This window comes from Puma concolor, chromosome A1 (genome assembly GCF_028749965.1).
Source record: "Puma concolor isolate L17-30 chromosome A1, mPumCon1.1.hap2, whole genome shotgun sequence".
Taxonomy (NCBI): domain Eukaryota; kingdom Metazoa; phylum Chordata; class Mammalia; order Carnivora; family Felidae; genus Puma; species Puma concolor.
In genome coordinates, this window is record NC_141667.1 from 76,131,835 (window position 1) to 76,157,278 (window position 25,444).

Sequence of the window (25,444 nt, forward strand, 5' to 3'; positions counted from 1 at the left end):
TGGTATTCCTGTGGTGAACTACGGCAGCAGCTCATTGTATTTACCCAGGTATCTCTTTAAGGTCTTATTTGTGAAAGGTTGTGATAAAACCGAATAGAACTTTAAATTCATTTGGCTTTTGAGATTATCACTCTATTTAACCTTGAAAGCCTTTTGCATTTTGTCATGCCTTTGTTTGCTTTCAGGAATTTATCTTCATTTTAACTTTAATCCATTTTATATCTCCTGCCTCATCTTCGATCCACAAGGTTCAACCTTTTTTTTTTTTTTTTTTTTTTTTTTTTTTAAATCTGCAGTGTCTACAGTGTAGGTAGGGGTAGAGAAGGTTTCTGTCTCCTTTTTATAAAGACATATAATATGGTAAATATTCAAAAATTATACATCCATGCATCTGTGTGTACGTGTGTGTGTGATTAACCAATGATCGTATTATCCGATAGACTGAAAACCTGGTAACTAATACTCGTTCCATCTTAAGCAGCAGCTTCACCTGATTCTGCCAGTTACACTATTCTCAAGGTGACAGTATTTTGTCTCAAGATGCCCAAGCATTTCAACATTATTTCTTACAAAAGTGAAAGCAAATACTTACCAACTTTGCCACAAGTACCACGAAACCAGATATGCAATGGTTGTCTTAGACCTCTGTATAGAATTATAGTGGTTTACACCAGCTTTGCACAACCAGGGGCATTTTTTATGTTAGGTATTGCAAACACAAAACCTAGGATCTATGAGCTTTCTAAGCTCCCCCCCTCAACATTGTTTAACATAGGCTACAAAAATTAATGTTCACATAATGTCTACAAAAATGTATACCAATTGCTACCTAGCTCATATGCAAATACAAAAAAAAATAAAACTCAAGAGCAAAAGAAATAATTTATTCTTTGAAACTAAAATTATCTTAAGATTTGACATCAAAAAAAAAAATCAGTGTAATGTGATGCATTCAAATAGGTGCATGAGAATTAGAATGTGACTTGGTAAGGAGTAGAGTCTGCCAAAGTAAGCATGCCTAGGACATATGCTGTGATTGCTATAGATCTTCATTCACATGTCAGCAAAGCAGTAATTAATGACTGTGAAACACTGAGAATTTTGTAAAGCAATGAAAAATCTGTATTAGAACTATTTGTATTCTGGGAATTACTTTCTCACAGACATTAAATCAGATAAATTGGGATTTCCCTGAAATCTTACCCGTTGAAGAGTAAATCCCAGGAGACCTGGGTCTTCTTATTATAATTGGTCTTATTTTTATCTTTTTTCTGAAGACAATACAAGTAGAACAGCTATACTCTAAAATAATTAAATATGGCCTATACTGTCCCAAAGTTATTGTGAATATCAATATATCTATGATAGTTTTTTTCATTTTTTGCCAACAGCTTAAACATGCCAAAGACATACTATAGCACAGATGCTCAGGAAATGTTCCCATTCATGTGGTAATTGTTTCATATTTATTTTCTTTGACCACTAAGAATGTCTAGCAATGACCTCCACACAGTTCTTACTTGAGAAAAATCAGCGTAGAGAATTCTCAGTAGAATGTCACAGGCTTTTAAGGATCAGACTTATAAACTACCTTATATCAAACCACCACATCCTATTACCGTTCCACACCTTGTTGAAGGCCCAATATAAACTTGGACTTGAAATCAAGCACCCCAGTGTTACAAGCTAGTCTATTTTTTCACAATAACAATTCCATGGAGAGAAACTGCTCTTACTTTCTAACAGGTTTGAGATTCTGAAACGTGACTGCTTCTCTTCAGTAATTTTCCATCAAATGTGTAAGATACATCCTGACAGTGAAACACTGTTTCTCATTTACCTTTTCAACAAGATTGAAAATATTCTTTCTATATATGGGGATATTCATTTTACTTAAGTAAAACAAGGGTGTATCTCTGTGGCTTCGTTTCTTTTCCCAAGGATTTCTTCATAAAAAACCGCTGATTTCTTAGCTCATAGACCCTGATGGGAAATTTTCTTTTTAATGTGCTATCTGTATCTCAAAACGATATGCTGACTTTCCGTTGTTAGGACATACTGTGAGTTATACTAAACCAGCCACATTTAGTAGCCAGCTTTCTTGGTGACCACTGATCTAGTCATTGAGAATCCAAGTTGTAATTCAAAGCCATGACCTGAGGATATGGATTAACAAGTCTGTATGTATGAGGCCTGCAGGAGACCAAACATTTTTAATTAAAGTAAAACATTTCCAGTAGTAGATACGGGAATGAATAATTTTGAAAGTTTAAGTCATACAGTGATGAATTATGTCACAAAGTTTCAAAACTGTAGCTACCACCGGCCCCACCTTAGTTATTCTGCTGCATTGTGAATGGGAAGCCCAACCCACCTATAAAGAATCAAAAGCAGTATTAGGAATGAAACTCATTCTGAACTACAAGTCCTTGTATAGGAAACACCTTGTATAGTCAAACACCAGTGGTTCTATTTTCCCCAAATGCTATTATCTTGCTCCAGTACAACAGTAGGTTGGATGATAAATAATAAGAAAGCCATTTGATATTTAATGCTTCCACATAATAAGCTTTAGTTAACTTTAAATGATACTAGTGGCCTGAAAGCTTCCCAAATGTCCTCAAAAGGGGTAAAAAAAAAAAAAAAAAAAAAAAAAAGAAAGGTTTATCAAAGTTTACAGATGTAAAAGAAAAACATAGATTTTATTATATCAAGAATAAATGTCACTACTTAGAGCCAGGTAAAAAGAAGCCCCACCCGAATGAGTGAAAGATCCTCATTATTCTGTTTATTTACAAAAAAATGTTTATACGTTCAAACTGTCAGGTGGGAGTAACAGGGTAGGTTTGGGCTTAAGAGCCCTGAGAGCCCCTCTCCCACCTGTATGAGTTAAACTCCCTAGACCTGATTCCTTGTCCGTAAAATGGAGCAAGTTTAAAGAAGAAAACAGTTACAAAGAATTTTGGATAGTGCATCCTGAAATACTGTGAGTGCTAACAAACATTCACTAACTCTATATTTCACAATAATTATACAATACTAATAAAACATTTCCAATATCTATTTGGCAATTCTGCTTCAATAACACAAACCATAATTTTATATAATATAAAATCATTTTGCTTTTTGGGTGTGAATTCTATGTGATTAAACATTTCCAGAGGTCTAGAAAATTGTTTGTCGTTTAAGTACATTAAACAATTTTTCTCCCATGGTAACTTACTTATGCTTTCATCTGGTTAGCAGAAACAATGAAGAAAACAAAGAAATGAAAGTCTTCGTTTTTATAAAAATTTCCAAAATCAGCATGGCAGATTGAAAGAGGATCGGCTTCAGAATCAAAAATAATAGCTGCATGTAAATCTGAGTTTTGCACTCTAAACATGTTCAAGTCATTTAAGAGGTTTGAACTTCAGTTTCCTCATCTGTCAAACTGGAGTGATACCACTTTGCAAAATGAAAAGAACTAAATAAAAATTGTGTGTGTGAGAAATTATGCATATATATATATATATATTTACATAAATCTGGCAACGTGTCTCAAATATAGTAACTCAAGCTTATTTTTTACAATTAAGAATTTATGATCAATGATGACTGGATTAACAAATACTTCTATTTTACATTTAAATTCTTGGTTAGTCCCCATGCCCTCAATTTCATCTGAATAAGCCATAATACTTAGATATGGACTTTTATAACTTAAGGCTTCTCATCTATAACAGTATGCTCAGAATCTGCATGGGCTGAAATGGTATCTCTGTTCCTCACCTGACTGCAAAACAGTGCAGAGGAAAAACCTATAAACATAACTACTGCTACTAGGATTCCTAATTTTCAGTGCAACTCCCAAAAAGCTCCGAATTAGCCGTGGTCTTAATTTCCTCCTTGTGATATTATGCAGATTAGAGCTTTAGAAGATTTTCTAAGCAATAGCCTCACTTGCCATTTTCTTTCGCCTAGCAAATAAAAAGAGTATAAATATAAAAACAATATGAATTACTTACTTGGCTTTTTACAATTGAGAAATTGTCTTTATTTTCAGAGTTAAAGGTCATGTTTTGGAGGATTGTCAGTAAGACTGTCAAGTAATAACACTTAGTTAATGGGGACCTTTGTTAAAGACACATCCTTAACATCTGTACAGTGTCACTATTCTTAGTAAAAGCCCAACAAGCTTCTTCACAGGTATAGCCTGTTCCTTCTATCCAACCATTCATTCTATGCTACAGTTTGGTTCCCTGTGCTGAACGTTCAGAGACCCTGCTCTTCATACGCTGCAGTCTCTGTCATTCAGTTCTTAAATGTCTTCTCATCAGAGAGGCTATCCCTGACCAGTTCACCTAAATTACCACTGACTCTGATCCACATCACTTTTTATCTCATCAATTTGTTTCGTTTTCTTTTAGCAATTATCATTATCTTGCTCACGTACTTCCTCATTTGTTTAAAAACTTGTTCAGCTTAGAATCCTGGCCTGGCTCGTTCACCACGGCACTGCTAATATGTAAAACACTACCCGGTCTATAACAAATAATAATTGTTAACTGAAAGGATGAATCTGATCTCAATTTCATACAGTGAAAAGGCTCAGCACTTTCAAAAGCATACTGCCTCCTGGACATTCTCTTCATCAAGGTATGTTCTCACCTTTCTTTACAAACTGTATTTGCCTCAAAAGAACACATGTCTAATGTAGCACTATCTTCAGCCCAATCCACCTCAGGCCATCAGTGAAAGAAAAGGAAGCCACTTATCCAGAAAGATAACAACAAAAATGGGTCCTGTTAGGATTGAGAACATACAAAGCCTCATAAAGTGAAAGCCTGAACGAACAATGCCAGACAGTAAATCTATGGTTTAGCAAACCTGACAGAAATTTCTTCATTCAGAAAAAAAAAAAAAAAAAATCCCTGCATGACAAGCTTTTATTAGATGGTAAAAGCAGACAATATCATCATGTAGTGCCCAATGATCAAGTGTGATGCATAGCTGTACCATACATATCCCTCTTGAATTAATTACTGTAAGAAAAATTGGGGAAAAAAAATGTTGACACTGAAGCAGTTTACACTTCAGGAATTTCTTTCTCTAGATTGAAAAAAATAAATGTTTATTTATTATATATCAAAATAATCATAACAACCCCCAACAGTTCTGTAGCTATTTCCAAGTTGTCCACCTGTCACAGCCTTTTTATGCACCTAGAATACTGTTTGTGAACATTTCCCAGGAGCACAGAAACCTGGGCAAGACCATGTGATACTATCATCTAGAATTCATCCCCAACTTTCCTCCCATTTCCAATCATCTTGTTTTTCCAGTTTTCTAACCCCCAACTGGTTTCTGAAACTTTCCTTCGTTTGCAATCTGCACTTTCCATGGATGCCATTTTATTTTCCTCTATTTAGTATGTATGGTTCTTTCCCACAGAAGATAGATTTTCCTGGCTTCTAACACATTAGAAGAGAGAGAGATTATCCTTCTTCCACATGTATCAAAAGAATATTGTAAATCTTAAGTGGGCTTTGGGTATCAGGTATGTTACACTGTATTCTTATTTTTTTGGCCATTGATAGCCTCTTTAGGGTAACTGTAATAATTTTCAGTTAACCTGAGGATTTCCTTTTGTGATAATATTCTGCTTTGTTTTATCTGCCCTCCCACATTGCCAGCTCTTTGAAGACAAGGACCGTGTTTTACTCAGCTTGGAGGTCTTTGCAACACTTAATACATAGCACTTCTAAGAGCTGTCAAATTAACTAAACTGAATTAAATTCTGGACAAATGGGACTTTTGTGTAAAAATTTTAATGTCAAGTTTAATTTCTAGGATTCCTATTCCACAGATATGTTTTGTTTAGATTAGCCTTATAATTCATTGAATAATTGTTGCCTCAGTTGGGAGAACAAAACTTGAACATAAATATATGCAACACAACATAGACAATGTTTCATACAAGTTGATCCTGGTATATGTTAGAATGAGGAAGATTAGAAAAGGAGTCGGGGCCTAATCGCAGACCTACCTTCCCTAATTAGAATTTTGGACATACATCCCTGATAAAGAAGCACTGATAGAAGAATTTGCACTGACAGGCAATTATAAATAAAGGAGTTTGGGAAATGAAGATACCTTATAGAGACACTGTGAAAATCAAATGAGCTCCATTTTGAGGAAGGGCATTATAGATTGGAGTGCTATAAAACATTGTAAGATGTTAATGACCATTCTCATCCGCCTCGTCACTTCCAGTCGGGATTTTTTGGTAGCTGCCTGGGGAGAAAGTTATTTTGAGCTCAGCCTTCAGGGATGCATGCATCTGAGACAAACCATATTTTTTAAACATTCCATGAATCTTCACTTCTTCATTCTGATCTATTTTCAACTGTTTACCAATTTTTTCCAACTCAGTCCAACTTTTAAAAATCACCACTGTTGACCTGATTTATAAAATCCTTCTCTTCAAATCTCACTTCAATTTTAAATCCATTCAATGGCTTCTTACTTGGTAAATTATTCTTATTAATTTTTTAAAAATTCATAAAAGCGGGCATATTGATTTATTAGACCATCCAAATTGCAGACTAAATATGGTGTTGGCATGATTCAAGCCCTCAGGGTACACAGTATCTCTCACAACTTGATCCGGAAAATGAAAATGTTTTATATTCAAAATACTTTGATTACTGCCTGTTTTGCTATAACATAAAACTTCACCAGATTCTACTTGGCCTTATGCCATAATTCTTAATTAATACTTGTAGGTTCCATAACATGGTTCAAAAACAATGGTAAATCATTACGCTACAGACAGTGATTTCTGAATTAATTTCTAAGCACCAGCAGCAATTCTGCTATTACAAGCTGCATTTAGATCATAAATTATTCTGTAGGCCCTGTTGCCTGTGCCAAATAAATGTGAAGTTACCACACGTGTGAAGATGGCAATTTGGTAAAATAATATTTAGAGCACAAAGAACAAAATTATTACCTCCTCTTGGTCAGAACCCTCTTGTAGGTGAAAATAATGATGAAAAACTAGCCAGAGAGTCCCTGAAACACATTTGTTGAAAACCTGCTTCATCTTCAGCAGACACCTGAGAAGAAACTAGTTAACAGCTTGACAGGTTCAACAGGGACGATCATCTTTCCTTGGCACTATTTTAAATTGCTACATAGGAGGGTGAATCAGTGAAACTGGGGTCGGGTCAGGGCGGGGAAGGCATAACTGCTTGTAAGAAAAAATGAGGAGAGCAACAGAGAATGCTAAAAGAAAATGTTACACTTCCAAGGTATATATTAAAAGTAAACCTTAATTGAATTCATGTACTTAAGGAAATTACTTTGATAAAAAAAAATGACTTCTAGGAAATAAAGATATGTGCCTAGAAATCAAAATAAAGCATGATTCTAAAAAAATAATGTTAAGCCTCAGGATTCTGTTCAAGAATTCATTTAATCCACAACAATTAAGATATTGCAAGAGTTTTAATAGGGTCATAGGAAACATGAAAATATTTTCTGGATGTCAGACTGACATAAAGCAGCCATACCTAGAATAGATATGGTAACAGCAACTCTGTGGTACAGGGGTTGGCAAATACTTTGTAAAGGGCCAGACAGTAAGTGTTTTAGTCTTTGTAGGTCATATGTCTATCACAGTCAATTCTGCCATTATAGTGCAAAAGCATTCAGAGACATTATGTCAACAACTGGGCATGGCTATGTTCCAATAAAATGTATTTTCAGGGGCACCTGGGAAGCTCCGTCGGTTAAGTGTCCTACTCTTGGTTTCAGCTCAGGTCATGATCTCACGGTTCATGAGTTTCAGTCCCACATCCGACTCTGCAGTAACAATGTAGAGCCTACTTGGGATTCTCTCTCTCTCCTTCTCTCTCTGTCTCTCTGTCTCTGTCTCTCTATCAAAATAAAGAAATAAACTTTAAAAAGTGTAAAAATATTTACAAAAGCAAGTAGCCTGTTAGAATGTTCAGTATCCAAAATACTGACAACACCAAATGCTGGTTATGATGTAGACAGCAACAAGAACACTCATTCATTGCTGGTAGAAATGCAAAATGGGATATCCAGTTTGGAAGACAGTTTAGCAGGTTCTTACAAAACCAACCATACTCTTACCATACAAATCCAGCAATCATGATCGTTGGTATTTACTCAGAGGAGCTGAAAACTTACATCTACGCAAACACCTACACACAGATGTGTATAGCAGCTTTATTCATAACTGCCAAAACATGAAAGCAATAGGATGTCTGTCAGTAGTGAATGGGTAAATAAAGTGTGGTACATCTAGATGATGGAATATTATTCAGTGCTAAAAAGAAATGAACCATCAAGCCATGAAAAGACATGGAGAAACTTAAATGCATATCACAAAGTGCAAGAAGCTAGCCTGAAAAGACTATGTACTATATGATTTCAGCTATGTGACATTCTGAAAAAGGCAAAACTACAGGGACAGTAACAAAACCAGTGGTCGCCAGGGGTAGGGAGATGGGAGGGATGAATAGGTTAAGCACAAAGGATTTTTGATACCACAATAGTAATGCATATCACCATGCATTTGACAAAACCCACAGAATGTACAACACCAAAAGTGAACCTTAATGTAAACAATGAACACTGGGTGATATTGATGTGCCAATATAGGTTAATCAATTATAACAAATGTACCACTCTGGTGGGGGATGTTGATAATGGAGAAACAATGCATGTACGGGGGAAGAGGTCATATGAGAAATCTTTGCACCTTATGATCACTACTTTTGCAAACCTAAAACTGTTCCAAAACCTAAAGCCTAGTAAAAAACAAACAAATCAAAAATAGGCAGCCAACTGGACTTGGCTTACAGACTGAATGCAGGCTGATGACCTGCCCTTAGAGTATGTTAATCCTGGATCAGGAATCAGGCGACAAGTTCTTGCAGCTTCTGAGATCACAAACCTCCTCTCAGTGCGGGGAATCTCACTTTAATCATAGGAAAACCTCCTCTGTCTTGGTGTATTTTCTCTTAGAGATCCTCCGTCTCTCTGCTATTTCAAGAGTACCAGTTTCAGTCCCCTTAGGTGGCTTCCCATGCAGCTTTGGAAATTCACACTAGAAAGGAAAGTACCCTTGCAATTTCTGTTCTGCATAATGCAACTGTGATATAGTCACTGCAGCTCTCTGTTCTCATCTCAATATTGAGAATAATAATGGTACTCATTTCATATGGTGCTGTGAGAATTAAAGTAGCTCCCATTTAGAAAGTAGTAAAGTCCTTAGCATACAGTAGATATTCAGTAACTTTTAGCTACTATTTTTGTATTGATGCTGTTCCATAATCCTTCTCTGAACAAAGGATGCACCTAATCATTTTACCTGCATAAAAGAAAAAGGAGAAAATACATGGGAAAAAATAGTTTTTAAAAACCTCAAAAGATTATCCTGGTCCACAGATCTGACCCAACAAAGCACTGATTAGAATAGAGGATAGAATGTGTTCTTAAGCTATTTGTTTTGAGTTACTGTATCATAAAATCAAAAACTCACAATCTCTAAGCAATTCATCAAAACTCTCACATTTGCCTGTGGACTAAGAGGGGACAATATGGAGACAATACAGACAAGTTTGACAATAAGGCAGTAACACCAGCCACATCTTTGAGGAACAGACTGAAGATCAACAAAACTTTCCAGGTCACCATTAGGAGCTGGATTTAATTAACAAAGCAAAGGCAGGTTAATATAATTTTTATTATCACCTATCACTCTAGCTAATAAAGAGCCATACAGCTAGACACTAAAATCCCACCCAAAGGGGCTGCGGGCCACACACCCATCTTGAAACAAAAGTCTATTTCAACACAAAATAAGCATGTATATAATCCTGACTTTTCCTATTTGTTCATTGAGAACCAAACCCTAATTTCCTGACCTAGGAAATCAAACATATGAGACTGCATGTTAACTATTGGTTTTCTACATTTTGAAGAAAATTTATCCTGTTGACTTTTGAAAATATTGACATTTTATGGCCACTTTTATACACGCTAAGTGTTGGCAGTTCTGGGTACAAATGGCTAATCCATACCGTCTCTTAAACTAATGCTATCCCTATTCTTAAATTTTTTGTTATTATTTTTTATGTTTTTAAATTTATTTTGAGAGATAGAGACAGTGTGAGTGGGAGACAGGCAGAGAGAGGGGGAGAGAGAGACAACCTCAAGCAGGCTCCACACTGCCAGCACAAAGCCCAATGCAAGGCTCAAACCCACAAAGCCATGAGATCATGACCTATGCTGAAACCAAGAATCAGACACTTAACTGACTGATCCATCCAGGTGCCCCTATTTATTTTTCAGTTATTATTAATTAAATGGCTTTAATTACAAATAATACACTTTGAACTATAGAAAGCTTATGAAAGAAATTGAAGGAGACACAAAAAAATGGAAAAATATTCCATTCTCCTGGATAGGAAGAACAAATATTGTTAAAATGTTGATACTACCTGAAGCAATCTACATAGTCAATGCAATACCTATCAAAATAACAACAGGATTCTTCACAGAGCTAGAAAAACAATCCTAAAATCTGTATGTAACCAGAAAAGACCCTGAATAGCCAAAACAATCTTGAAGAAGAAAACCAAAGCAGGAGGCATCACAGTCCTGAACTTCAAGCTGTATTACGAAGTTTTAATCATCAAGACAGTATGGTACTGGCACAGAAACAGACACTCAGATCAATGGAACAGAATAGAGAACTCAGAAATTGACCCACAAACATATAGCCAACTAATCTTTGATAAAGCAGGAAAGAATATCCAATGGAATAAAGACAAGTGGTGCTTCAGCAAGTGGTGCTGGGAAAGCTGGACAGCGACATGCAGAAGAATGAACCTGGACCACTTTCTTACACCATACACAAAAATAAACTCAAAATGGATGAAAGACTAAATATAAGACAGGAAGTGATCAAAATCCTTGAGAAGAAACCAGGAAAAAACCTCTTTGATCTTGGCTGCAGCAACTTCTTATTCAACATGTCTCCAGAGGCAAGGGAATCAAAAGCAAAATGAGCTTTTGGGACCTCATCAAAATAAAAAGCTTCTGCACAGTGAAGGAAACAATCAGCAAAACTAAAAGGCAACCAACAGAATGGGAGAAGATATTTGCAAACAACATATCAGATAAAGGGTTAGTATCCAAAACCTATAAAGAATTTCTCAAACTCAACACCCAAAAAACAAATAATCCAGTGAAGAAATGGGCAAAAAACATGAATAGACACTTCTCCAAAAAAGACATCCAGATGGCCAGCCGACACATGAAAAAATGCTCAACATCACTCATCATCAGGGAAATACAAATCAAAACCACAATGAGATACCACCTTACACCTGTCAGAATAGCTAACATTAACAACTCAGGCAACAACAGATGTTGGCGAGGATGCGGAGAAAGAGATCTCTTTTGCACTGCTGGTGGCAATGCAAACTGGTGTGGCCACTCTGGAAAAGAGCATGGAGGTTCCTCAAAAAATTAAAAATAGAACAACCCTATGACCCAGCAATTGCACTACTAGGTATTTATCCAAAGGATACAAGTGTGCTGCTTCAAAGGGGCACATGAACCCCAATGTTTATAGCCACACTATCAACAATAGCCAAATTACAGAAAGAACCCAAATGTCCATCAATGGATGAATGGATAAAGAAGATGTGGTATATTTTATATATAATATATATAATATATATATGACATTTATTTATTTATTTATTTATTTATTTATTTATTTATTTATTTATAATTTATATCCAAGTTAGCATATAGTGCAACATGATTTCTGGAGTAGATTCCTTAATGCCCCTTACCCATTTAGCCCATCCCCCCTCCCACAACCCCTCCAGTAACCCTCTATTTGTTCTCCATACTGAAGAGTCTCTTATGTTTTGTCCCCCTCCCTGTTTTATATAATTTTTGCTTCTCTTCCCTTATATTCATCTGTTCTGTGTCTTAAAGTCCTCATATGATTGAAATCATATGATATTTGTCTTTCTCTGACTGACTAATTTCTCTTTGCATGATACCCTCTAGTTCCATCCACGTAGTTGCAAATGGCAAGATTTCATTCTTTTTTGATTGCCAAGTAATACTCCATTGCATGCATATATATTATATATATATATACACATATATATAATATATATATATATTACATATATTATATAATATATATAATATATTATATATATGTGTCATATATAATATATTATATATATTTATATATATATAAAATATATATATATTTATAATAATATATATAATATATATGTCATATATATTATATATATTATATTATATATAATATATTATATTATATATAATATATATAATATATGACATATATATTATATATATTATTATAAATATATATTTATATTTATAATATTTATAATATTTATATTATATTTATATATATATATTATATATATTATTATAAATATATATATATTTATAATAATATATATTATATATGTCATATATATTATATATATTATATTATATATAATATATATATAATATATGACATATATATTATATATATTATTATAAATATATATATTATATTATATATTATATATTATATATTATATTATATATAATATATATAATATATATTATATATATTATATTATATATTATATATTATATTACATATTATATATTATATTATATATTATATTATATATTATATATAATATATATATTATTATATATATTTTATATATTATATATTATATATTACATATTATATATTATATATATTATATATATAATTTATGTATATATTATATATATAATATATATGCATGCAATGGAGTATTACTTGGCAATCAAAAAAGAATGAAATCTTGCCATTTGCAACTACATGGATGGAACTAGAGGGTATCATGCAAAGAGAAATTAGTCAGTCAGAGAAAGACAAATATCATATGATTTCAATCATATGAGGACTTTAAGACACAGAACAGATGAATATAAGGGAAGGGAAGCAAAAATTATATAAAACAGGGAGGTGGACAAAACATAAGAGACTCTTCAGTATGGAGAACAAATAGAGGGTTACTGGAGGGGTTGTGGGAGGGGGGATGGGCTAAATGGGTAAGGGGCATTAAGGAATCTACTCCAGAAATCATTGTTGCACTATATGCTAACTTGGATATAAATTATAAATAAATAAATACATACATACATACATACATAAATACATAAATAAATAAAATTTCCTTAAAAAAATAATACACATTGATCCTTGAATAACATGGATTTGAAGTGCACAGATCCACTTACATGAGGATTTTTTAATATTTTTTTAATGCTTTTATTTAATTTTGAGAGAGAGAGAGCACAAGTTGGGGAGGAGCCGAGACAGAGGTAGCACAGAATCTGAAGCAGGCTCTAGGCTCTCAGCTGTCAGCGCAGAGCCCAACGCGGGGCTCGAACCCACAAACCATGAGATCATGACCTGAGCCAAAGTAGGACGCTTAACTGACTGAGCCATCCAGGCACCCCTATATTGGAAGGTTTTTAACCATGAAAAAACTCAGAGACAAACCATGTAGCCTAGAAATATTTTTAAAATTAAGAAAAAGTTAGGTATATCATATATGCATAAGATACAATGTAGATACTATGCTATTTTATCATTTACTACCATAAAATATACACAAATTTATTACAAAAAGTTAAAATTTATCAAATTATGCACACAAACATTTACAGACCATATATGGTGCCATTCACAGTTGAGAGAAATGTAAACAAATATAAAGATGAATAATTAAATCAAAATGCATAAGATTAACTATAGTACATATAGTACATACTGTACTACTTAATAATTTCATAGTCACTTCCTGTTGCTATTGTAGGGAGCTCAAGTGTTGCCAGTATCTGCCTGAAATGCTGTGTGACACTAATCATCTCTGCATGAGGAGCTCATCTCTCCAGTAAACTGCACATGGCAGTAAAAAGTGCTCTCTCCTGGTTCTTGCTATTAGCAAGAACTTTGGGGGAGTCAAAGTTACACATGGATTTTCAACTGCACTGGAAATGGGGGGGGATGGGGGGTTGGGATGGAAGCGAGGGTGTGGCACTCCTACCCCCTGCATTGTTCAAGGATCAACTCTACATACTTTGTATCACAAGATGTCTTATACATATAGTTCATATCCAAAAACTTGCCCACATAAACTTAAGAGCAAGTTGACATTATGAAAATAAAATTCATGTTCAGGTTATTCCCAAGATATAACCAAACATATTTTAACACACTGAACAATTTAAGATTGGTTTTAGTTAACCATCTTTTAAATATTTAAATTAAACCTTTCTGCCCATTCATTCCTTTGTTTTATTAAAGGCATTGTGAGGATATTTACTGGGTAGCAATGGTGAAAATATCTCCTCTCTCTCCTTGCCTGTCATCACTCATACTTTCAGTATTTGGAACATTAAATTTTCAATTAGAAGTTCAGCTTTCTATCAGACGCAGGAACCAATTTTGTACCATAAACTCATAGCCCCAAGTTTATCATCAAGTCAGCCTATATATGGCTGTTCATAGTAGAATCTAGACTCTTCTCACCTGAACATCTACTTGGTTTCTTGAATTCCAAATATAATAACTGGCTCCTTACCTTTGGTTCAGACATATAAAGTACGGTCTTAATTCCCTTCCAGAAACCTTTTGCCCTGATCTGTCAACCTTACTAGTTAAGATTTTTGCTTTGTCTGAAACTCAGTTTCATGCCTTTATTTGTCTACTACTTCACATGTTCAGAACTGTAGAGACTTCTCTTCTCCTGCCCCTACTTATCCTACTTGACATATCTGTTCCTAACTAAGCCTCTGTTATGATAAGTTGCAGGATACAGTTCAGATGTTAGCATAAGTCATGGATATGCAAAGTGCCATGGCTAAGGAAACAACACATGTATTAATATGGCATTTGTTCAAACTTATGCTGTCAGAAATAAATGCTAAAGTAAAATGCTTGCTTATGAACATCCATAGTATTAAAATAATGAAAATGACTTTGAATTTCCTCAAATTTTCAAGATACCAAATTTCACATAAACTAGCCCAAATTATAGTCAATATTTAATGACCCTGAATGCATGTGATCTTTGTTTAATTCATCTAAGGAAACCAATGAAATTGGTGATGACACCAATAGAATATTATTTGTTGATATTCCCCTCCACTAATAGCTATTACCTATCCCACTCAGCTTCAAGTTCCATTTATGTTCCCAGAGTGATATTCAAAATGTTCTAAAATAGCATGGCCACTAAGCAACTAAAATAAAGCTGACCACAACTTTGGGATACAATACAATTTTTTCCCTCCTCATACCATACTCCAATTGGGTGTTCTATGGATATCCTTCCTGTGATTCACAAAGTCACACTTTTCCTTGTAGTGGTTTCTCTTCTTCAACTGCTCTTAACACCCTGGCCTGGAGGTAATACACATCACTTTCACACATATTCCATAAGCAAAGATGAGTAATATGCCCTACCAAAATGCGAGAGGCTAAGAGGTACAGCCTAGAAGTATATTCAGTGAGTACAAACCAGTCTCCACCACACATACAATATATTAGAAGGTAAAAAGTGCCATGGGGAAAAAGTGAGTAAAAGTAAGAAATGTTTTGAGCATTGGGAACACGGTCACAAATTTAAACAACTTGCTCAGAGCAAGCTTCATTGAACCAGTTACAACAGAGCAAAGACTTGAAGGGAAATATGGGCAGATCCATACATGTATCTGTGGAAAGGGCATTTCAGGAAAAGCAGTCAGTTCAAGGCCATGATGTGGGATAGTACTGGGAGGTTCAAGGAAAAGTGAGAAGGCTGTAATGGTCACAGCAGAATATTGCAGGGGAGGCCTGAGAACTGGCAGGGTGGGGTGGTGGGGGCGGGCAACAAATTTTTATAAGCTGGTATAGGCTGAATGTTTAGTGTCCCTCCCCCCCCCCCAAAAAAAAGTACTGAAGCCCAACTCCCAATGTGATGGTATTTAAAGATGGGGTCTTTGGGAGGTGACTAGGTTTAGATGAGATCATGAAGGTGGAGCCGCCATGATGGAATTAGTGCTCTTCTAGGAAAAGGAAGACACGTTTCTTCTCTCTGCCATGTGAGGATAACAAGAAGGTAGGATCTGTAAGCCAGGAAGAGGGCCCTCATTAAGATTCGAATCTGTCGGTACCTTAATCTTATACTTTCCAGACTCCAGAACTATGAGAAATCAGTGTCTCTTATTTAAGTTACTCAGTCTACAGTAGTTTGTTGTAATCAACCAATCTGACTAATACATAATATACTGTAGGGCCTTTTGCTTTGACTCTGAAGAAAACAGAGGGACCTTGGTGGAATGTGAGTTGAAGAGTGATGTGATGTAGGTTACATTTAGCAAGACAGTTCAGAATGTCATTTGAGAATACACTGGAATGGGGCAAGTATGGAACATGGAGACCAGTTAGGAAACTATTACAACAATCCCAATGAGGGATGTTGGTAGGCGGACCCAGTTAGTAAAAAGGAGATTGTAAGCAGAGGCAAAATTCTGGATTTATTTTGAAGGTGGAGTCAATGTATATTCTAACAGATTGATATAAGCTGTCAGAACGGAACAATTAAAAAGTGGAGGTCATCATTAACTGATATGGGGGAGACTGTGAATGAAGCAAATTTTGGGGAGGACAAGAGTAGAAATCCTATTGTGGACATATTAATTTTGAAATATGTATTAGACATCTAAATGGGACTATAAAATAGTCAGCTGGATATATGATTCTGGAATGAGAGAGTCTAGGTCAAAAGATATAAATCTGGCAATTGTAAACACATAGATGAAATTTAAGGCATGAGCCAGATGACATCACCAACATAGTAAGGAGAGACAGAGAAAAGGTCCAAGGTCTGAGGCCTGAGCCAAAGTAGCATAAAAGGTCAGAACAGATAAGACAAATCAGAAAAGAAGAGAGAAGATGCAGTAGTAATGTGGAAAGAAATCAGAAGAGTGTGGTATCCTGGGAACTAAGTGAAGGAAGAGTTTTCAGAAAAAAGGAATTCTTGACTGTGTAAAAATGCTGCTAATAGGTCAAATAAGATGAGGACTGAGAATTGGATTTAGCAGCCCGAGGCTCTCTGTTGACTTTGATCAGAGAAATTTTGGTGAGATGTGGTATAGCAACAACCTGAGAAGAGTATGTGTAGAGACATATAAAGGGAGGAATCCGGGACTGGACATGCAGATAACCATTTTGAGGACTTTTACTGCAAAGAAATCTGGCTAGAGAGGAAGTTTGGCTAAGAGAGAGATTTTTACCTTAAGATGAACTAATACCACGTTGTTCCCAATATGTATCAACAGTAAGCTGCTTGAGACTCAAATATAATCACAGACACACTCCAATTTACACGTTTCTTTAGACAACAGTAATAGTGGCATGATTCTCAGTACTATTCTTGGTCAAAATATAATTATTTTGGTTTCCCTTCAGTGATTAATGTAAAAAATGCTTATTCAATCCCGATAACAATTTATTACTTTTTGAAAAGATTCTATCAACTAATGCCTTCTCCCAGTTCAACTTAAAGTTAGCACAATTATCACCCTGGTAAGGTATGAAAGGTGTATTTATCCTTCAGTCCCTTCCTGCCAAAATATGAAACACACTAGTGCCTTTTGCTTCAAAGCAAGAAAAGATAAATCTTCCAAAATTAGAAGAAATACACACAGCTTCAGGAGATGAATCTGAATCTGAAACCTCTGGCCACCCTTCACACATGACATCTCTCTCAAGATCAGCATCTCTACCTGCAGACTTAAGGCAACAGAGAACTAGTTGCTTTTTAGAAGATGCTCATAAATAAATAAATAAATAAATAAATAAATAAATAAATAAATAAATAAACAAATAAATGAAACAAAACAAAAAGCTGCTCTACAGTCTTCCTTAAGAAGAGTTCATGTGGCAACACTGTGACACACTGTTGACAAGTTTCCATCAAATAGCACAGGGCTAAAGCTTTCTGAGACATCTGTTGGATCTAGTATAGCAAAGAACTTTAGAGACTAGAAATATATGATACAATTTTAAAACAGCCCTCTAGGGGTGGCTGGGTGGCTCAGTCTCCTGAGCATCCAACTCTTAATTTTGGCTCAGGTCATGACCTCATGGCTGTGAGATGGAGCCCCATGTCAGGCTCCTCACTGGGCATAGAGCCTGCTTAAGATTCTCTCTCCCTCTGCCCCTTTCCCCTGCCCTCTCTCCCTCTCAAATAAAATAAAATATCCCTTTAAATAAACATTAAACACATAAACTGTTTTGGTAAGAATGGCACTTAGGTGCTACTTTGTAATATTTTTTATTATTTCAGTAAGTGGTTGCAATTAAAGTTAACTAAAACAGAACAGAAGGTAATTCAATGCCTTTAATTGATCAAACATTTCATCAGAGCCTATAATGTGCCATATTCTGTGCTAGGGATACCAGGATGAAAAAGGACATTTTTCATACTTTTGAAGAGCTCACATTCTAACAGAAGAGACAAAAGCTTAAAACAATGCAAATATAAGGTAGAAATTATTCTAATAAAATATTAGAGACGGGTACAAAAACATATAGAAGCCAAGAGTGATTAATTCTGCTAATGACAGTGGGGAAAACTAAAGAGAAGAGTTAATATGTGAAAGATAAAATTGTCTTTCTAGAGTTTGGAGAGGGTTGCGGGAGGCCAGAAACACAGGTCAAACAATCTAAGGCAGGGATGTCGTAGTTCATTCGAGCTGCTATAAAAAAAATAGAATAGACTGAGTGGCTCAAACAACAAACATTTATTTCTTACAGTTCTGGAGGCTGCGAAGTCCAAGACCAAGGTCCCTGCAGATTTGGCATCTGCTGAGAGCCTGCTCCCTGCTTCATTAGAGGGCTGTCTTCTTCTTGTGTCCTCAAATGGCAGAAGGGTCCAGGAAGTTGAGATCTCTTTTATAAGGGTACTAATTCCATTCATGATAGCTCCACCCTCATGACTTAATCACCTATAAAAGGCCTCATCTCCAAATACCATCACACTGCATGTTAGGATTTAACATATAAATTTTGTGGGGACACAAATATTCAAGGGGTAACAGCAAAAACAAAGGAAGTAAATACAATAGGGTCTTTTCAAGATGGAAACATAGAGTCATCAAAATTCTAGTAGGCCTATTTCTCACAAACAAAGCAGTCAGAGGAAAAGATAGGCTTTTCTTTCCAGAAAGTATCTCTCACAAGAGCACCTGGAAGGTGGTTTATTACTCCAGATGAGAGGGAGCAGACATGGATGTGGCAAAGGAAGACCATCACCTTATGAGGAAACTGCTTGAAGAAAGAAAGAAGGAAATTTATCGTCCTTGATTTTTCTCTTTTCCTTACTATCTTCCCTAGCGTTATCTCAATTACCAGCAAGTCTTACACCTCCAAAGTACATCTTAATTCTATCACTTCTCTCCATCTTCTTGGATAGCCTACCACTTCAAGCCACCATCATCTCTCTCCTGGATTACTACAATAGCTAACCAGTCTCCCTAACTCTTCTCTTGCCCCCTGACAATCTTATGTCCCCAAAATCCAGCATTACCATTTTAAGTCATTAATTAGATTATATTGTTCCCTGACTTATAATTCTCCATCGGAATACAACTGCAATTAGAATGAAAATCAGGGGCGCCTGGGTGGCTCAGTCGGTTAAGCGTCCGACTTCAGCTCAGGTCACAATCTCACTCACGGTCCATGAGTTCGTGCCCCACGTCGGGCTCTGGGCTGACGGCTCAGAGCCTGGAGCCTGCTTCCAATTCTGTGTCTCCCTCTCTCTCTGTCCCTCCCCCATTCATGCTCTCTGTCTGTCTCAAAAATAAGTAAACGTTAAAAAAAAAAATGAATGAAAATCAAAGGGTTTTATCCACCATCATCACTTATTTAAATATTTTCTTTGCCTGGAATCCTTGTTCCTATGACCTTAGACCTTAATATAGCCAGCTCTGTCACTATTCAGTTTTCAGCTCTAATGCCTCCCATGCAGGCCTTTTCTGATCACACTATTTAAAATGGCTCCTACTTTCCAAGAGAGAGACAGAGCACACATAGGGGAGGGGACAGAAAGAGAATAAGACACAGAATCTGAAGTAGGCTCCAGGTTCTGAGCTGTCAGCATAGAACCCAATGCTGGCCTCGAACTCACAAACCCTGAGATCATGACCTGAGCCAAAATCAGAGGCTTAACCGACTGAGCCAACCAGGTACCTCAGATTTAGCATAATTCTTAAGGGCCGGAGGATTTTCAAAATGGTAAAGGCACACTGGTTTCAACAGAGTTATCAGCTAAGAAGAGTCAGTCTGTCCTTTGAAGCTTTGAAGCAGTATGACTTTTCCTTACTAGTAATGAAAGTCCTAAATGGCATCTTCTTCCAACAGAAGGCTGTTTTCATCTGCATTGAAAACCTGTTGTTGAGAATAGCCATCTTCATTAATGATCTTAGCTAGATTTGGATAACTTGCTGCACTTCAACATCAGCACTTAACTGCTTCACCTTGCACTTTTATTTTATGGAGATGGCTTCTTTTCTTAAGCCTCATGAGTCAACCTCTGCTACTTTCAAACTTTTCTTTTGCAGCTTCCTCACCTCTCAGCCTTGATAGAAGTGAAGTGAGCTAGGGCCTTGCTCTGGATTAGGCTTTGGCTTATGGGAATGTTATGGCTGGTTTCATCTAGCCAGACCACTCAAACTTCCTCCCTATCAGCAATAAAGCTATTTCACTTTATTATTTGTGTGTTCACTGGAATCATGCTTTTTATTTCCTTCAAGAACTTTTCCTTTGCATTCACTGTTTGGCTAACTGTTTGGCACAGATGCCTAGCTTTCAGCCTGCCTCAGCTCTTGACATGTCGTCTTCACTAAGCTTAATAATTTCTGGCTTTTGATTTAAAGTGGCAGATGTGCAGCACTTTCTTTCACTTGAACACTTAGAGGCCGTTGCAGGGCTACTAATTGGCCTAATTTCAATCTTGTTGTGTCTCAGGGAATAGGGAGGCCTGAGGAGAAGGAGAGATGCAAGGGAAGGGCCCTGGAGTAGTCAGAACACACACAACACTTACCAATTAACTTCACCTTCTTATATGGGCACCATTTGTGGTGCTCCAAAACAATTACAATAGTAACACCAAAGAGCACTAATCACAGATCGCCATAATAAACATAATAATGAAAAGTCTGAGACATTCTAAGAATTACCAAAATGCAACACAGAGACACAAAGTGAGCAAATGCTATTGAAAAAAATGGCACCATGTGGCCATCATCCAGATGGTCAACTGACACATGAAGAAATGCTCAACATCATTCATCATCAAAATACAAATACAAATCAAAACCACAATGAGACACCACCTCACACCTGTCAGAACGGCTCACATTAACAACTCAGGCAACAACAGATGTTGGTGAGGATGCAGAGAAAGAGGATCTCTTTTGCACTGATAGTGGGAATGAAAGCTGGTGCAGCCACTCTGGAAAACAGCATGGAGATTCCTCAAAAAATTAAAAATAGAACTACCTTATGACCCAGCAATTGCACTACTAGGTATTTATCCAACGGTTACAGGTGTGCTGTTTTGAAGGGGCACATGCACACCCATGTTTATAGCAGCACTATCAACAATAGCCAAAGTATGGAAAGAGCCCATATATCCATCAACGGATGAATGGATAAAGAAGATGTGGTATATGTATCTATATCTATATATCTATATATCTATATATCTATATATCTATATATCTATATATATCTAGTGGAGTATTACTAGGCAATCAAAAAGAATGAAACCTTGCCATTTGCAACTATGTGGATGGAACTAGAGGGTATTATATGAAGGAAAATTAGTCAGAGAAAGACAAACATCATATGACTTCACTCATATGAGTGAGGACTTTAAGATACAAAACAGATGAACATAAGGGAAGGAAAGGGAAGCAAAAATAATATAAAAACAGGGAGGGGGACAAAACATAAGAGACTCTTAAATATGGAGGACAAGGGGGATAAGGAGGACAATATGGGAGAGGGGATGGGCTAAATGGGTATGGGGCATTAAGGAATCTACTCCTGAAATCAATTGTTGCACTATATGCTAACTAACTTGGATGTAAATTTAAAAAATAAATTAAATTAAAAAAAAAAAAAGAAAAAATGGTACCAATAGTCTTGCTCAAAATAGGGTCATCACAAATTTTCCATATGTAAAAACACAGTATCTGTGAAACAGGATAAAACAAAGTACAATAAAAAGAGGCATACTTATATGCTTTAAGACTTTTAGAGACAGATGTTAAGTGTTTTGGAATCTGATACCATGAAGACTTGGGCTTCAAGGCAAGTAAAAATAGGCTCCACTTAGGGGTGCCTGGGTGGCTCAGTTGGTTGAACATCCAATTCTTGATTTCAGCTCAGGTCATGATCCCGGGGTTGTGCGATCAAGCCCCATGTCAGGCTCCCATGCTGAGCATGGAGCCTACTTAAGACTCTCTCTTTCTCTATCTCTGCTCCCCTCCCAATCCCACTCTCTCTATAATATATATATTAATTTTTTTAAAAGAATATAGGACCCATTTATACTGGATACAAGTACAAACCCTGTTTGGAGACTTCCCCTCCCACAAATAGCTAATTCCAATGCTGAAAACATTTATATGTTCATCAGTCTTCACACATAAGTTTAGTTGTAACAAAGGCATTAAGAGTTACACGGACACTATTATTCATGGAAGTTCTAGTAACAACCTTCTAAAAGAACTGGAAAGAAAGGGAAATTAAATTTTTGTTATGAAAAAGTTAAGATGTATAGTGATGCTGGGAATAGGGGGGTTTCAGAGGTAGAAGTGGCACTGTGATTCTGTCCAGCACATTCCATGGGAGAGGGTACCACTTCTAAGAGACACGAACAGTCACGAGAGAGGAATCCTCCACTGTGCAAGATATGTAAGGCTTCACTGTGTGCTGAGTAAATGTTCTACTCCCCCTTATTCTCCCTCTAGGTTTCTCATGCAACCTTCTGTTTAAATTCCCTTTCCCTGGTACCCTGATGCTAGGAAAAGAGTGGAGCTAAATCAAGGCATTCTGGTTCCCCAAAAGAGTGGGCTTGTCCAAGGCCCTTGTTGACACATCATCACAGCCCAACTTCTGTCTCTGCCCAATTAGCCTCTTTCACTTCTCCTCCACAGGTGTTGATCCTAACACATTCCTATATACTAATGTCTAGTTCACAGTTTGCATGCCTGAGAACCCAATCTCCAACCTCTATCATTTTGGTTTTTATTTTATTTTTTTTAATCTTTATTTTTGAGAGAGAGAGAGAAAGAGAGAGAGTGAGGGAGAGGGATTGGGAGAGGGGCACAGAGAGAGGGAGACACAGAATCCGAAGAAGGCTCCAGGCTCTGAGCCGTCAGCACAGAGCTCAACGCAGGGCTCAGACTCACGAACCACGAGATCATGTCCTGTGCTGAAGTCGGATGCCCAACCGACTGTGCCACCCAGGAGCCCTTCTGCAACCTCTATCTTAATGCACACTAGGATCCAGGTGTTCAAAAGATGTCAGCAATCTGTCTGCTCTGCATTAAATTCATTTTTACCAAATCTCTCCTCTATGGTAGAAAGTTGATTTTAGGTCATTTTACAAAGTCTTTTTTCCCAAAATTAGTTCTGTTAAAATAAATTTGTTGAATGACTTTGTTGATGTGCTTTCTTTGTTGAAATTTTGTAAACAGTTGCTAAAAATAAAAGTTAAGCTCATATGTCATCTGAAGAATTGATACAAGAAAGCTAAAAATGCCTAAAAGGAGGGGGAGTAGGACATAAAAAAAAAAATCATCCAAAAGAAATGAAGTTACTCTGGTTTCTCACAATACACATTTGGACACAGGAACTTGGAAATAATTTGCTAAGAGATTTGACTTTAAATGATAAAATTATTTAAAGCAGTGTTAGGAAAATTAGGATGAACAGAGGCAGGTGATTGCTATTATTACTGTAATGTACTATGTGATAACTATGTCATTATTTGGCATATAGGAAACAAACAAACAAACAAAAAAAAAAACCCGAAGATTTGGAGCATCAAAATAGAAATTGGCTAAATATCCTAAAAATGATATGTTTAAAGTATAAAATTAACTGCAAAGCAATTAGAAAAAAATCATACCAAATATTAAATTTTATACCACTTCTTGGAAATAAGCTAAGATTTAACTGTCAAACAGAAGACTGGCAGAAAAATCTTAACAGTAACAAAAATTGACATTAAAAGGATATGAAGGGAGTACCTGGGTGGCTCAGTCAGTTAAGCAACTGACTCTTGATCTCAGCTCAGGTCATAATCTCACGGTTCATGAGTTCAAGTCCCACATTGGACTCCACACTGACAGTGCAGAGCCTGCTTGGGATTCCCTCTCTCTCTCTCTCTCTCTCTCTCTCTCTGCCTCTCTATTTCTCTCAAAAATAAATAAATAAACATTTTTTTTAAAAAAGTATATGAAGTAAACAGAAACTGAAAAAAATTCACATTAAATGCTCTTGGTTATTGATGATGAAACACTGTTTTCTAAATATCAAATAATATATTTAGAAGAATAAATTACCCTATGGTCCTTAGAATTTACCAACTGTAAATTCTTTAAGATGCTTATATAAAAATAAAAACTAGGGGCGCTTGGGTGGCGCAGTCGGTGAAGCGTCCGACTTCAGCCAGGTCACGAACTCGCGGTTCGCGAGTTGGAGCCCCGCGTCTGGCTCTGGGCTGATGGCTCAGAGCCTGGAGCCTGTTTCCGATTCTGTGTCTCCCTCTCTGTCTCTCTGCCCCTCCCCCGTTCATGCTCTGTCTCTCTCTGTCCCAAAAATAAATAAATGTTGAAAAAAAAATTTAAAAATAAAAACTAGTAATAAAAAATAAAAACGTAGTTTTTAAAAATCACGTCTTTTAAAAGCATTTCACTAGGCATAAATTATAGAAGTCTTTATAAGTAGTTAAAAGAAATAAGATTTGGGTAAATTGGTAGATTTGTCATATAAGTGAATTTTCATTTGGGAAATTTAATTTCAGAAAATTAGTTTTTGTAGAATTGATTTTCAGTGAGTTGGCTTGCTTCCAGCAAATCAGCCCTGGCAGAGTCACGGTTTTATATTCTACCAAGCCAATCAACCCCAGCTAAAATGCACTTTGTTCCAAGAGTTCCAACTGAAGTCTTGGCTTTAACATTGACCAAGACTGCTTGGGTCATGAGCTCATCTCTGTACCAGTGACTGTGGCCAGGGATATGGAATACAGTGACC

The 25,444-nt window shown here is 36.2% G+C and overlaps 1 long non-coding RNA gene across 11 annotated transcripts in view; it reads right to left on the minus strand.

Annotated features, from left to right (window-relative positions):
• The window catches only part of LOC147584241 (uncharacterized), a 386,937-nt gene that overhangs the window by 327,960 nt on the left and 33,533 nt on the right, over nt 1–25,444 (minus strand). For 2 of the 11 annotated variants that reach the window (XR_015244056.1, XR_015244045.1), the window contains exons 1-2: nt 6,136–10,405; nt 4,651–4,784 (exon numbers count right to left, since the gene is read on the minus strand). The exons of 4 other annotated variants lie outside the window; for them this stretch is intronic. This is a non-coding gene — a long non-coding RNA (uncharacterized LOC147584241). Of the gene's footprint in view, nt 1–4,650; nt 4,785–6,135; nt 10,411–25,444 lie in introns of those variants that run through there. 5 more of the 11 variants (XR_015244087.1, XR_015244125.1, XR_015244097.1 and 2 more) reach the window with 5 other exon arrangements.